The sequence below is a fragment of the Pseudophryne corroboree genome, chromosome 6 (genome assembly GCF_028390025.1).
Source record: "Pseudophryne corroboree isolate aPseCor3 chromosome 6, aPseCor3.hap2, whole genome shotgun sequence".
NCBI classification, from domain to species: Eukaryota; Metazoa; Chordata; class Amphibia; order Anura; family Myobatrachidae; genus Pseudophryne; species Pseudophryne corroboree.
The window spans coordinates 268,996,614-269,006,404 of NC_086449.1; positions in this window are offsets into that span (position 1 = coordinate 268,996,614).

The window sequence follows — 9,791 nt, forward strand, 5'->3', positions numbered from 1 at the left end:
TGAAGCAGGGGTTTTGCCTGACTTAGGGCATTGTAAATGGCCATGAGTTCCAGAATATTTATGTGCAGGGAAGTCTCCTGACTTGACCATAGTCCTTGGAAGTTTCTTCCCTGTGCGACTGCTCCCCAGCCTCGAAGGCTGGCATCCGTGGTCACCAGGACCCAGTCCTGTATGCCGAATCTGCGGCCCTCCTGAAGATGAGCACTCTGCAGCCACCACAGCAGAGACACCCTTGTCCTCGGAGACAGGGTTATCAGACGATGCATCTGAAGATGCGATCCGGACCACTTGTCCAACAGGTCCCATTGAAAGGTTCTTGCATGAAACCTGCCGAATGGAATCGCTTCGTAGGAAGCTACCATTTTTCCCAGGATCCGCGTGCAATGATGCACCGACACCTGTTTTGGTTTTAGGAGGCCTCTGACTAGAGATGACAGCTCCTTGGCCTTTTCCTCCGGGAGAAACACTTTTCTCTGTTCTGTGTCCAGAACCATCCCTAGGAACTGCAGGCGTGTCGTAGGGACCAGCTGTGACTTTGGAATGTTTAGAATCCAGCCGTGCTGTTGTAGCACTTCCCGAGATAGTGCTACCCCTACCAACAACTGCTCTCTGGACCTCACCTTTATCAGGAGATCGTCCAAGTACGGGATAATTAAAACTCCCTTCCTTCGAAGGAGTATCATCATTTCCGCCATTACCTTGGTAAAGACCCTCGGAGCCGTGGAGAGACCGAACGGCAACGTCTGGAATTGGTAATGACAATCTTGTACCACAAACCTGAGGTACTCCTGGTGAGGATGGTAAATGGGGACATGTAGGTAAGCATCCTTGATGTCCAGCGATACCATGTAATCTCCCTCGTCCAGGCTTGCAATAACCGCCCTGAGCGATTCCATCTTGAACTTGAATTTTATTATACATGTGTTCAAGGATTTCAAATTTAAAATGGGTCTCATCGAACCGTCCGGTTTCGGTACCACAAACATTGTGGAATAGTAACCCCTTCCTTGTTGAAGTAGGGGCACCTTTACTATCACTTGTTGTGAATACAGCTTTTGAATTGCCTGTAACACTGCCTCCCTGCCTGAGGGAGTGGTTGGCAAGGCAGATTTGAGGAAACGGCGGGGGGGGGGGGGGGGGGGGGAAGACGTCTCAAATTCCAGTTTGTACCCCTGAGATACTACTTGAAGGATCCAGGGATCCACCCGTGAGCGAGCCCACTGATTGCTGAAATGTTTGAGACGGCCCCCCACCGCACCTGGCTCCGCCTGTGGAGCCCCAGCGTCATGCTGTGGACTTAGAGGAAGCGGGGGAGGACTTTTGCTCCTGGGAACTGGCTGTATGCTGCAGCTTTTTCCCTCTACCTCTGGGCAGAAAGGACGTGCCTTTAACCCGCTTGCCCCTATTGGGCCGAAAGGACTGTACCTGATAATACGGTGCTTTCTTTGGTTGTGAGGGAACATGGGGTAAAAATGTAGACTTCCCAGCTGTTGCTGTGGAAACGAGGTCCGAGAGATCATCCCCGAACAATTCCTCACCCTTATAAGGCAGAACTTCCATGTGTCGTTTGGAATCTGCATCACCTGTCCACTGCCGAGTCCATAATCCTCTCCTGGCAGAAATGGACATTGCACTAATTTTGGATGCCAGCCGGCAAATATCCCTCTGTGCATCCCTCATGTATAAAAGTGCGTCTTTTATATGCTCTACGTTTAGCAAAATAGTGTCCCTGTCTAGGGTATCTATATTTTCTGACAGGGAATCTGACCACGCAGCAGCAGCAGCACTGCACATCCAGGCTGAAGCTATAGCCGGTCTCAGTATAACACCTGTGTGTTTATATATAGATTTCAGGATAGCCTCCTGTTTTCTATCAGCAGATTCCTTCAGGGCGGCCGTATCCGGAGACGGTAGTGCCACCTTCTTTGACAAGCGTGTGAGCGCTTTATCCACCCTAGGGGATATTTCCCAGCGTGACCTATCCTCTGGCGGGAAAGGGTACGCCATTAGTAACCTCTTAGAAATTACCAGCTTTTTATCAGGGGAAGCCCACGCTTCTTCACACACTTCATTTAATTCTTCAGATGGAGGAAAAGCTACTGGTAGTTTTTTCTCTCCAAACATTATACCCTTTTTTGTGGTACCGGGGGTAACATCAGAAATGTGCAACACATTTTTCATTGCCTCAATCATGTAACGTGTGGCCCTACTGGAAGTTACATTAGTCTCATCGTCGTCGACACTGGAGTCAGTATCCGTGTCGACATCTGTGTCAACCATCTGAGGTAGCGGGCGTTTCAGAGCCCCTGATGGTTTTTGAGTAGCTTGGGCAGGCACAGGCTGAGAAGCCGGCTGTCCCACATTTGGTATGTCGTCGAACCTTTTATGTAAGGAGTCGACACTATCATGTACTTCCTTCCACAGCACCATCCACTCAGGTGTCGACCCCGCAGGGGGTGACATCACATTTACAGGCATCTGCTCCGCCTCCACATAAGCCTCCTCATCAAACATGTCAACACAGCCGTACCGACACACCGCAAACACACAGGGAATGCTCAGAGGACAGGACCCCACAAAGTCCTTTGGAGAGACAGAGAGAGAGTATGCCAGCACACACTAGAGCGCTATATAACACTGGGATCCCACTATCAATGAGTTTTCCCTATAGCTGCTTATAATATCTATATTGCGCCTAAAATTAGTGTCCCCCCTCTCTTTTTTACCCTTCTGTAGTATTCAGACTGTAGGGGAGAGCCAGGGAGCTTCCTTCAAGCGGAACTGTGAGGGAAAAATGGCGCCAGTGTGCTGAGGGAGAAGCCCCGCCCCCTTTTCGGCTGACTTTCTCTCGCTTTTTCTGTAATACTGGCAGGGGTAATTTTACATCTATATAGCCTCTAGGACTATATATGATGTATATTTTGCCAGCCAAGGTGTTATTTATTGCCCTCAGGGCGCCCCCTCCCCCCCAGCGCCCTGCACCCATCAGTGACCGAAGTGTGAGGTGTACATGAGGAGCAATGGCGCACAGCTGCAGTGCTGTGCGCTACCTTGGTGAAGACCGAACTGCCGCCGATTTTCCGGACCTGCTTCGTGCTTCTGGCTCTGTAAGGGGGACGGCGGCGCGGCTCCGGGAACGAACACCAAGGTCGGGTCCTGCGGTCGATCCCTCTGGAGCTAATGGTGTCCAGTAGCCTAAGAAGCCCAAACTACCACCTGTTAGGTAGGTTCGCTTCTTCTCCCCTTAGTCCCTCGCTGCAGTGAGTCTGTTGCCAGCAGATCTCACTGAAAATAAAAAACCTAAATATACTTTCTTTCTAGGTGCTCAGGAGAGCCCCTAGTGTGCATCCAGCTCAGCCGGGCACAAGAATCTAACGGAGGTCTGGAGGAGGGTCTTAGTGGGAGGAGTCAGTGCACACCAGTAGTCTAAAAGCTTTCTTTATAGTTGTGCCCAGTCTCCTGCGGAGCCGCTAATCCCCATGGTCCTTTCGGAGTCCCCAGCATCCACTTAGGACGTTAGAGAAAATACCTTAAATAGAAGTTTGTCCAAGAGTACCTGTAGATGTAACGCTAGGTACACACCTCAATGATCAAATCTTTGGATCCGTACACTTGGCACTGCACAGGATTTTTCAGGGTTGTCCCTAGCATTGCACAATGGGGCAGATGTATTAACGTGGAGAAGGCATAAGGAAGTGATAAACCAGTGATAAATGCAAGGTGATACACGCACCAGCCAATCAGCTCCAATATGTAAATTAACAGTTAGGAGGTGATTGGCTGGTGCGTGTATAACCTTGCATTTATCACTGGCTTATCACTTCCTTATACCATATCCAGGTTAATACATCTGCCCCACGGTGAGATGATCGGATTGGCTGATTGGTTCTATTATTGCACACTGTGTGGCCCATGCAACACTCAAATATAAATTTACTAAGTTTCTGTTCTCTGACAGATCTTCAAATGAACAATAAGTGATTAATGTGGTACTGTGTGCGCAAACAGTTTATAAAATAAAGTACATCTGTTTGCTATGGGATCAGTATCAGGACATAGGACATTATAGGTGATGTTCTTAACACCAATTATAAAAACTTCTAAGCTGCTTTCGTACATGGAGAAAGTTTAGTCTGCATAAACACGAGTATTTGATATAAAGCAATTTTTATTTTAGGCTAAGTAATCTTTAAAGTACTAAGCAGATATTAAAATTGATTGCTCCAGCGTTCGAGTTGACCATTGACGGAGAGCAACAATCAATAGTTTCATGCTATCACTGAGTGATTTCCAACATCAATGGCCAGCCGCCGAAGGTGAAATACCATTGACTGACCCCAATGGTGAATCACATTTGCAGTCTGCCAAGCACACTAACAAACCATCAATGGTTTCTACCTAATGGCCCTCATTCCGAGTTGTTCGCTCGGTAAAAATCTTCGCATCGCAGCGATTTTCCGCTTAATGCGCAATGTTCGCACTGCGACTGCGCCAAGTAAATTTGCTATGCAGTTAGGAATTTTACTCACGGCTTTTTCATTGTTCTGGCGATCGTAATGTGATTGACAGGAAATGGGTGTTACTGGGCGGAAACAGGCCGTTTTATGGGCGTGTGGGAAAAAACGCTACCGTTTCCGGAAAAAACGCAGGAGTGGCCGGAGAAACGGAGGAGTGTCTGGGCGAACGCTGGGTGTGTTTGTGACGTCAAACCAGGAACGACAAGCACTGAACTGATCGCAGATGCCGAGTAAGTCTGAAGCTACTCAGAAACTGCTACGAGGTGTGTAATCGCAATATTGCGAATACATCGTTCGCAATTTTAAGATGCTAAGATTCACTCCCAGTAGGCGGCGGCTTAGCATGAGCAAATCTGCTAAAATCCGCTTGCGAGCGAACAACTCGGAATGAGGGCCAATGTTTCAAAACCATTGACCATTGATAATGGAGCTTGCAAATGGTCAACAATATCTATAGCCAGCTACATGACAGCTAAGGCTATGTGCACACTGGCATAGTCATTGAATTAAAATGTGTATTAAAGATGGTTTTGGTTCTAGGTATGAGGAATTTAAAAAACAAGAAACAGACAAAAACTACAGCAAGCGCCCTTTTAAAAATTGCACAGAAAAATAATAAAGATATCATCTCCCTCCCTTTCCACTGCCAAGTAAAATAGGATTTTGGTACTCACCAAGTAAATCCTTTTCTTTGAATCCATAGGGGGCACTGGAGTACTCTTGGGATATGGACGGCTTTAGCAGAACAAGAGCACTGAATATTTAAATTTAGTAACTCTCTTCCCCTCCATATTCCCAGAGTACCTCAGTGTTTTTTACTGAGCCGAACAGGAGCGATAGAGAGGATGACAATGAAGAATTACATATAACATAACGGACAACAATAAAGTTGACACATAACGTTACGGACAACTAAACAGTTGACACCGTAACCAATAGAACTTGAAAATTTGAACCAGCCGGTGAGAATGTGTTACCATAAGATCCACTGAACTTACCACAAACCAGGTAAAACTGCTCTGGGTGGGCGTCCAGTGCCCCCTATGGATTCAAAGAAAAGGATTTACCTGGTAAGTACCAAAATCCTATTTTCTTTTTCATCCACTAGAGGTCACTGGAGTACTCTTGGGACGTACCAAAGCTTCCCCCGTGGGCGGGAGAGCTGTTTGGCACCTGTAACACTAGGCAGCCAAAGCTAGATGCTGATGCCGCAAACGTATCAAACTTGTAAAAGCGCACAAAAGTGTGCATTGATGACCATGTAGCCGCACGGCAAAGCTGCGTCGTAGAAGCCCCACGACCAGCTGCCCAAGAAGTTCCCACAGAACGTGTGGAATGAGCTGTTACTGATGTAGGCGGCTGTAACCTAGCATGAAGGTAAGCCTGACGTATGGTCAGTTTCATCCATCTGCTTAGAAGCTGGCCATCCCATCTTGGCAGCATCATAAAGAACAAACAACGTATCCGTCTTACGAACAGTAGACGTTCAGGGATACATAAACGCGTAATGCGTGTACCACATCCAAATTTCCAGAATCTCCTGTTAACACAGGAACTACTATTGGTTGATTGATGTGAAAAGATGACACTACCTTTGGCAAGAAAGCGGGAGTCGTCCGAAGTTCCGCTCTGTCATCATGAACCACCAAATACGGTGGCTTGCATGACAAAGCACCCAAATCTGAAACACGCCTTGCCGAATCTAAGGCTAGGAGAAAAATTGTTTTCCAAGTGAGAAACTTAATATCCACTTGTTGAAAGGGTTCAAAATATGAAGACTGTAAAAAAAAATCTAAAACCAGATTCAAGTCCCATGGCACTGTAGGTGGAATGAATGGAGGCTGTACTCTGAGGACACCTTGCAGAAAGGTGTGTACAGACGGCAATAGAGCCAATCGTCTTTGAAAGTAAATTGACATTGATGTCGGAAACTTCCGAGCTTCACACCAACCTATATAGGCACGCCAAATTCTGTAATAATGAGCTGCAATAACTGGCTTCCTAGCACGTAACATGGTTGGTATAACCGATTCTGGAATGCCCTCTCTTCTTAAGAGGGCGGTCTCAACAGCCACCCCGATTTAGCGCGGCTGCGTTTGACGGGGTGGCTGTTGAGACCGCCCTCTTAAGAAGAGAGGGCATTCCAGAATCGGTTGTTAACAGGTCCGGACGTAGCGGGAGCGGCCAAGGATAGTCTGCGAGTAGTCCGCGGAGATCCGAGAACCAAGCTCTCCGAGGCCAATGAGGCACCACTCGTATGACTGTGGCAGACTCTCGTTTGATTCGTTTTAGCAACAGAGGGAGCAGCGGAAACGGTGGAAACAGATACACGAGGCTGTACGGCCACGCGATTGTGAGAGCATCCACTGCCACTGCCTTTGGATCTCGCATTCTGGACACATACTGGGGCGTTTGGTGATTGTGGCGCGATGCCATCAGATCCACTTGTGGGTAACCCCACCTCTGGACCAACATGTGAAACACTTCTGGATTTAATGCCCATTCTCCTGGATGAAAATCCCGGCGGTTGAGATAATCTGCCTCCCAGTTGTCCACTCCCGGAATGAACACTGCCGACAATATCACTTGGTGATGCTCGGCCCAATTGAGGATTCGAGCTACTTCCCGCATGGCCATGCGTCTTCCCGTTCCTCCTTGTTTGTTGATGTACGCGACTGCCGTCGCGTTGTCTGACTGCACCTGCACAGTCTGAGACCGGAGCATGTGCACTGCTTGTCGTAGCGCATTGTAAATTGCCCGGAGTTCCAGGACATTTATAGACAGCAATCTTTCGTGATCCGCCCAGAGACCCTGGAGCTGACAATTTTGAACTACAGCTCCCCAACCTCTGAGACTCACGTTTGTCGTTAGAATTATCCAATTCCAGACCCCAAACCGTTTTCCTGCGGTTAGATTGTGAGCCACCAGAGTAGAGATACTCTGGCCCGTGGAGACAACCTCACCCTCTGGTGAATCTGCAGATGCGAGCCCGACCACTGTGCGAGCACATCCAGTTGAAAAGGACGTGAGTGAAATCTTCCGTACTGAAGTGCTTCGAAAGCCGCCACCATTGTGCCTAACAGGCGAATGCACAAATGTACCGAGACTGTGCGTGGCTTGAGCACTAATTGTACCAGATGACGAATCATCTCTACTTTCTGTTCTGGTAGGTAAATTCTTTGATCTACCGTATCGAGAATCATACCTAGGAATTGAAGTCGTTGAGACGGAATCAGATGTGATTTCTTGAAGTTGACAATCCAACCGTGCTGAACTAGTACATTGTACGTGAGCAACGCATGTTGGAGGAGCATCTGTTGAGACGGAGCTTTGATGAGCAGATCGTCCAAGTACGGAACTATTATCACTCCCAGGGATCTGAGATGAGCTATCATCACAGACATCACTTTGGTGAATACCCGAGGCACTGACGAGAGGCCAAACGGTAGAGCCTGAAACTGGTAATGGTTCTGCAGTTTCGCAAAACGCAAGAACCTCTGATGAGGTGGCCAAATCGGAATGTGTAAGTACGCATCCTTGAGATCCAGCGCAATCATGAATTCCTGTGGCTTTAAATGTGCAATTACTGACCGCAGGGATTACATCTTGAATCTGTAGTAAGTGTACTGATTGAGCCCCTTCAGGTTCAATATTTGTCTGACCGAGCCATCCGGCTTTTTGGTACTACAAAAAAAAAACTGGAATAATAACCCTGACCTTGTTGTCGGGGACCGGGATCCAAACTGCTGAATCTAGCAGAGACTGAATTGCGATCTGCCGAACCGCCTTCTTGTCTTCTGACATAGGCAGACCTGTCTTGAAAAGGAGCTTTTGGTGGGAGACAATCGTCTGAAACCACGCCAAATTCTGAGGGCGTGCTCCACAACTGAAGATCCGAGATGGGCTGGAAGCCCGTCATGCCACTGTCTTGTCGGCGTTCTTCTGACGACGGTTGGTGGTTTGTTGAAAACCACGTCCTTTACCACGCCTACTGTGCCTCTAGCACGGCCTCGAAAGGACTGAGGTCTAAAGGCTTTGAAAGCTGGACTTGAATATTTGCGTTTAGGAACCTGTGTAGGTAATGGTAGGAAACCAGACTTTACCCCAGTGGCCTGAGAAATCCATATGGACCAATCAGGACCAAATAACATCTCTCCAGCGTAAGCAAACGCTTCTATTCAGCGTTTGGACTCTGCTTCCGCCTGCCAAGAACGCAGCCAGAGTGTTCGTCGTGTCGCAACGAGTGAAGCTGAAAAGGTGAGAACTAATCTGGCCGACATCCATAGAAGCTGTACATAGATACTCAGCAGCTTTAAGTTAAGTAAGGCCCTTTAAGTTCAATATTGGCCTGACCGAGCCATCCGCTTTGGTACCACAAACAGACTGGAATAATAACCCTGACCTTGTTGGTGTACAGGGACCGGAATCAAAACTGCTGAATCCAGCAGAGACTGAATGGCAATTTGCAGAACCGCCCTCTTGTCGTCCGACACAGGCAGTCCTGTCTTGAAAAACCGCAGTGGCGGGAGACAGTCGAACTCTATCTTGTAACCTTTTAACACTAAATTGCGGATCCACCCATCTGTGGATGTCTGGAACCACGCCAAATGGAACGTCTGAAGGCGTGCCCCCACAACTGGAGATCCAAGATGGGCTGGGAGCCCGTCATGCCACTGGCTTGTCGGTGACCTTAGCGTCCCGACGACTGGTGTTGGTTTGTTGAAAACCACGTCCTCGACCACCAGGCGTGGCTGTTCCTCTACCACGGCCTCGAAAGGGCTGAGGTCTAAAGGATTTCGTAGCTGAAGGTCTAAAGGATTTCGTAGCTGAATTCACAAAACATACTGTACATGTGGTAGATCCATCCGGTAACACACTCTTACAGACATTGCAGTGAAACTGCTTTTTTGCTTTTGCTGGTGCCTTACTCATTATGCAGACAGACAATACAACAGACAAAGACAGACAACTTGCACGACTCAGTAAAATTGTTACTAAGGTGTGTCTATATATATATGGTGAAGTGCAGTGCATGTGGCCAGTACTATATGAAACCTGATCCAAAATTCCCACTAACACCCCTGCGCCTCCGGTGGAGTAGTGTTGTAGGACAGGAACATTCTGGAATCCCAAACAGGAAGAAACAGGAAGCATGGTTAAAATGGCCCCCATACCATGCTTACAGTTATAATCACAGGTCAGGTTATAAATTGTGGAAAGACATGTATAACCTGGAAATATGTTAATACCAAACCCTGTTAATAAAGGCTTAAT